This window comes from Elephantulus edwardii, unplaced genomic scaffold, assembly GCF_000299155.1.
Source record: "Elephantulus edwardii isolate Elephantulus edwardi_28Jun2011 unplaced genomic scaffold, EleEdw1.0 scaffold00098, whole genome shotgun sequence".
Classification (NCBI taxonomy): domain Eukaryota; kingdom Metazoa; phylum Chordata; class Mammalia; order Macroscelidea; family Macroscelididae; genus Elephantulus; species Elephantulus edwardii.
In genome coordinates this window covers 886400-892070 of record NW_006399848.1, presented here as the reverse complement: position 1 = coordinate 892070, position 5671 = coordinate 886400, and positions in this window count along the sequence as shown.

Below are 5671 nucleotides of genomic sequence, written 5' to 3'. Positions count from 1 at the left end.
GAAACGACTCGACGGCACATGACAACAACAACATCATTTGATGACTCAATCCTTCCATTACTTTTCTTTATTTAGAACCACTTTGCAATTCTTATTTGCTCATCCATTTATTAAAGAATACTTACTGAGTATCTTATGCTGCTGGGCATTATGTTAGGCACTGAGGTTGTATTGATGAACAAAAGCAGACATGGTCTTTGCCACCATGGGGAGACTTGTGAATCAAATAAATGAAAAGTCAAATTATCATTTGTGCTCAAAAGGAAGATGATATCATGCCTTGGCAGCTGACAACGGGCATTTAACTTATATATAATGTCAGAGAAAACTCACCTGAGACAATGACATCTGAACTGAGATTTGAAAGAGAAATAAATGTTAACTAAATATAAATAAAACAGAGGAAGCATTTCAGGAAGAGGGAAAAGCCTATGTGAAGTTTGCCTGCAGTAAGGAGTATAATGGATAAGATGGGTGACATGTTACAGACTAGTTTGGCTGGAACAATGTGCATGATGGGCAACCAGGCATCAGATCATGTGGAGGAACTTTTATATTGATATTAAGAGTTGTGAGAAGCTATTAAAGGGCTTTAGAAGGTCATTCAAATATTAAAAGCTTATAAATTGAGATTAGGTGCATTAAGTTAATCACAGCTCAAGAAGCATTAATTGTAAGTGTTGGTTATATTCTCCAGAGAGCAGATGTTGAGGTGGAGTTAGGAGTGCTTAAGGGTGTTTTTTTTTCCAAATTGCAAAACCTCAAGCTACTTGCCACAGTTGGAACTGACTCATAGCTGAGGCTCCAGCAGCTTTTTGGAGGCTATCCTACTCAGGAGAGGAGGTCACCTATCTTTCTTTTGCAGAGACCCTGAGGGAGTCAAAACAACAGACAGGCACCACCTTTGGGGTTAGTAGTACAACTCCCTGTGGTTGGCTCCACCCAAGTCTGGACAGAGGCAACTTCAGACAGTGGTCCAGTGTCACCTTGCTAGTCTCTGTCAGAACAATGGGGAGTTCTGGAGCAGATTGCCTGTAGAAGAGTTCTGGATTTTGCAGACATTTACTAGACCTCAGTCATCGGCTAGGAATTATTCTGAGAAGCGTTTGGTTTGTCTAGTTGCAGTAGAACTCTAAAGGAGGTTAGCAGTCAGATGGAGGCTGTTAGCTAAACTTACTCCTTGCATTTGAGTAATACTTCTTAAAGGGGAATTGGAGCAGTGCGTCTCTGGGTCTGCCAGTCTACCCTTAGTATCACATACAGCCACTGCTCCATAAATTCTCAGGGGGCGGGTACTCTAAGGCTCTGGTGGATCTCTCAACAGCCCTTCTTGGTATTATTAACCTCAAGGCAGCTACTGATAGCAGTTGTCTCCCTCTTTGACTATTCATTCTGAATGTCCTCTTCAGATGGCATCTCTGCTGACCCAGCAGACTTGTCTTGGTGTATAATTTTTATTCTTAAAGGGTCATGAGTTCTGGCAAACATATGTGGGGCTGTGCATCTCCACTTACCAAAAAACCAAGAGGCACCCAAATAGATCCCCCAAGACTCATGCTTACGTCTTTTTACTTTGATGGTGTCATTGGACCCTGTGTCTTCTACTGGTCAGGATAAATTTAATCCGTGATACTCCAATGAGTCCTTTTCATGTCTGCTGGTCTATAGACACAAGGAACTCCAAGAACCCAGGTAACATCTGTGACCTTTAGAACCTGCCTTTATCCCTTTGCAAGTATGAGTTCATTTCAGAGACTGTAATTGAGAGAATGTGAAGCATCAAAGTTTCCCAGTAGGTTACTTGGAATTATGTTACAGAGGGCCTACTCTCCCTTCCACAGCTGGTCCATGAACTCATGTATTCTTCCTACTGAAGTCACAGAATCCCATGAAAATGGCTTATTTAAAATATTGTTCTGTATTCTCCTAGGGCATTGTCTCCAAGCTGATACATTAGCTGTGCTTTCGGAAGATCATTCCACTTTGTTTCTCAGATTGGCAGGATCTGGATGGTGAAGCACTTAATAAGACCAGGGAACAACGTGCTCACGGCTTCACTCTCATACTTCCTTTTTTTTAAAATCCCTCCTCTGATTGGCTGTTGTAATGTGGAAGATTCCACTCCTGTGTATTAGCATAGTTGTGCTGGCTGAGTTTTTGCAAGCAGAAACAGTGAGTCCGAATCTTGAATAGACATCTATTCCTCTGAGAATGTGTTGCTGGCCCTTTGGAGTGGAAGGAGACAAAAGTAATTAACTTGCTACCAGTCAACCTTGGGTCTCCTCGAAGGATAGTTCTGGCAGGTGGGGCTTTCACAGGCAGCAGTGGGAATCGGTTTATACATAACCTGCATCTCTGCTCCGTGCAGTTTTGTCCTAAATATCCTTCGGCCAGTGCTGTGCTGTCAACTAGTCAGTTTCTTTTGTCCGGGTTGCTTAGGCCTCATTTCACAGTGTATACTTTTTTTTTTACGAGTGTTAATATGTGCTAAAATGAGCGTCACCTTTGAGGCTTACTTTTTAATCTAGGAATAAAAACCACACTCTTTGTTTCAGAGACAGCTGCACAGCCAAATCAGAAAAAAAGACTTTGTTGAGTTCTATTGTTAGAAGGGAAAAGTTGCACCTCCATGGAAAATATAAGAAGAGACTTCTCTTTTCTACTAGAGACTCGTGTATAAAATGTAAAGTTGGTTTGACTGTAGCCATTTTATTGCCACTAGAAAGAAGATAAACGCTGAAGCTTTCCAGAATACTATACAGACTCAGAGGATAAAATGTGCATTTTGCAAAAGCAAGTGAAGAGGATGGAGTCTTTTCTGACAGAGATCCCTTGATTTTTAGAGCCATTCTGGGTTGGTCTCTCACATATAATAGCTATTAGTTGAACCAAGTTTAGTTGTTCATAAGGATATGCATAGTGACATTTTAACCTGGATTCAACTATTCAGAAATGTTGGCACTGGAAGGAACCACACACTAACTGGTCTGAGTAGCTTAATAATGAAATACTTTTGACTAGTTAAATACTCTTAAATAGCTAAAACTGAAATAGTGACTCAGTCAGCTTTCATCGTCCCCAACTTCTACCTCTTCAACTTAATTAACTTTAAAGAATCCCTGAGATTATTGTGTTTAATTTTTGATTGAGAATTTAGTCTTATATGAGGTCTACTGTACTATGAACTCAAAATTTAGTCAGTAAAGTGGTTGTCGAATGATTATTTTTTTAGGGTGCTTATTGTACACTGTTGAGTCAATTCTGACTCATAGTAATATTAGGATTGAATAGAATACCCTTATAGGGCTTGCTAGGCTGTCATCTTTAGGGAAGCAGAAAGTCCAGTCTTTTCTCTTGAGGTGCTGCTGGATGGATTTGAACTGCCAACCTTTTGGGAAGCAGCCACCTGCTGAACCATGGTTCTGTCAGAGTACCTTTATTTTGAAGTAGATCTCAGCGGTTCATTTGGCTTTAATTGCAAGAGAAAAAAGACTTCTTGTCAACACTTTCTGCATTGATAACTTGGACATTTTTCATCCCTACATTCAAACAGAGATTCTCCACATGGACTACAGGGGATAATTTCTGCTGAGTTTCAGCATGAAAGTCACTAACAGTCTGGCTTGTCTCCAATTTTTGGTCAACACTTTCATCCCTTCCCCCACTCTATTTCCAGTATATTCATGTTTTCTCAGAATAGCTATGAAATTGTGTAATTAGCCTCCATGTCGGCAATGCTGACACAGCCACTGGCATTAAAGCACAGAAAAATTGATCAGCTTATTTGTAAGAAAATATTTCAACGGAGTCATTTTTGCTTTCAAATAGTAAAGAGAATGAGTCGGATCTCTCTTTTAATGCTAATGTTCTGGTCATTATTACATGGAGTGGCAGCTAAGAACTTTCCACACACTTCTTCCAAGAATGCCTATCTATTCCCACAGGTGAAAACCTGGTTAGTCCAAGTTTTCATACATATAACTTGGTGTGCCAAAGCAGCTGGACTCAGAGGGCCTTCCAACCTTATACTGATATAAAAATCAATACTTAAAGGGCAAAAGGCAGGTAGCATAGGGAATCAAGAGTGCGTTGCCACCAAGAAATGATAAATAGAACATTTTCCTTTGAGATTTAGTCTGTAAAATCGATAGCAAGAATATGGTATCAGACTCATTTTTTCAACTATCTATAAAAAAGCTCACATACAAGAAAGACGTGATTATAATAAAATTTTTGATGCATCTCTCTCTGTGAGATATTTAAAACGAGTCCATGAAATGTTCTCATCTGTAAAATGCAAACAGTTGCTTCTATTCTACAATAAGGAAGCTCTGGTGGCGTAGTCCGTACACAGTGCTGCTAACACAAAGGCCATACCTTCCTGGAGATTGACATCAACAGCAGCTCCACAGGAAAGAGGAGGGCACTCTCCTCCCGCTCAATTTACAGCTTTGGAAACTCCCCGCGGAGGGCCAGCTATGGTGGGGCTGAGTGAGTGAATCTGCAATGTCCCTGGGAGGGTTAGGTGAAATGATGGATGTAAAGTAGTACATTACCTGTCAATCATCTGAGCTCAAGAAAAGGCCATTAGGATTAGAGGAAGGAGCCCTGGTGGTACTGTGGTTACGTATGAAACTGCCAACTGAAAGATTGGTTGGAAACCACCAATCCTTTCATGGAAGAAGGATGTGGCAGTCTATTTCTGAAGAGGTTACAGCCTGAGAAACACTATAGGACAAGGGTTTCCAAGAGTACACAGGTAATGAAAGATGGGCCCTTTCTCGTGCAGATTTACAGCCTCGGAAGCTGGTGGAGGGTGCCGATGGCTTTGATAGCAGTGGGTTAGTGAAGGTAGGTATGATTTGTTCTCAAGAGTTGCATATTAAATATTGAAATACAGTTGGTGAATAATAATTCAGTCATACGATAAAAAACCCCAAATCCATTATAATTCCTCACCCATTGACTTATTTTTCCTCTGGTGAATATTACGTTCTACCTCTTGAGAAATGAGTCAGAACACACATATAAATAAGGCCCAATAGCTATCGTAGTTTCTCATAGTCTAGTTCAGGAGACAGATACGTAAATCAATACTTGTAGTACAGAGTATTACAGTGAATCTTGTATTTCTTTAGGGGATGAGGCAGGACAAAGCTCAAGTAGACAATTTTTTCACTTAAAAAGAGAGAAGATTTTTGGGGAACAGGCCTCTCTGTTATCTTTCTACCCCTTTGAAATTTCCCTTTTTCCTTTTCTGCCATTTTATTCAATACAGTCCAATTCAGAACAGTTGTTTCCAGGGCACAACTATATGCTTTTCTTTCAAAAAAGAAATTTCCGAGCATACTCAGAGCAAACGAAAATATAAGCTTTTACTTTATCCAGTTATTTGAGAAGAATTCAGAAGCTAGATCCATCTTTCCCATTCTCCTCTGCTGTCATTAATTTTTGCTTTGACAAAAGCTCTTGTCTAAATATTGACCATCTGGGTTTCACCCCTCAAAAAATACAATCTCTTTCCAATTGTTGAGCCAATGCTAACCTTTAGTTGTGAGTGCTTGACTTAATTGTTTAGTGCTGCTGTAACAGAGATACTAAAGTGGGTGGCTTTTACAAACAGAAATTTATTATGCAACAGTTTAGGAGGCAATACACCTGAGTCCGGGTG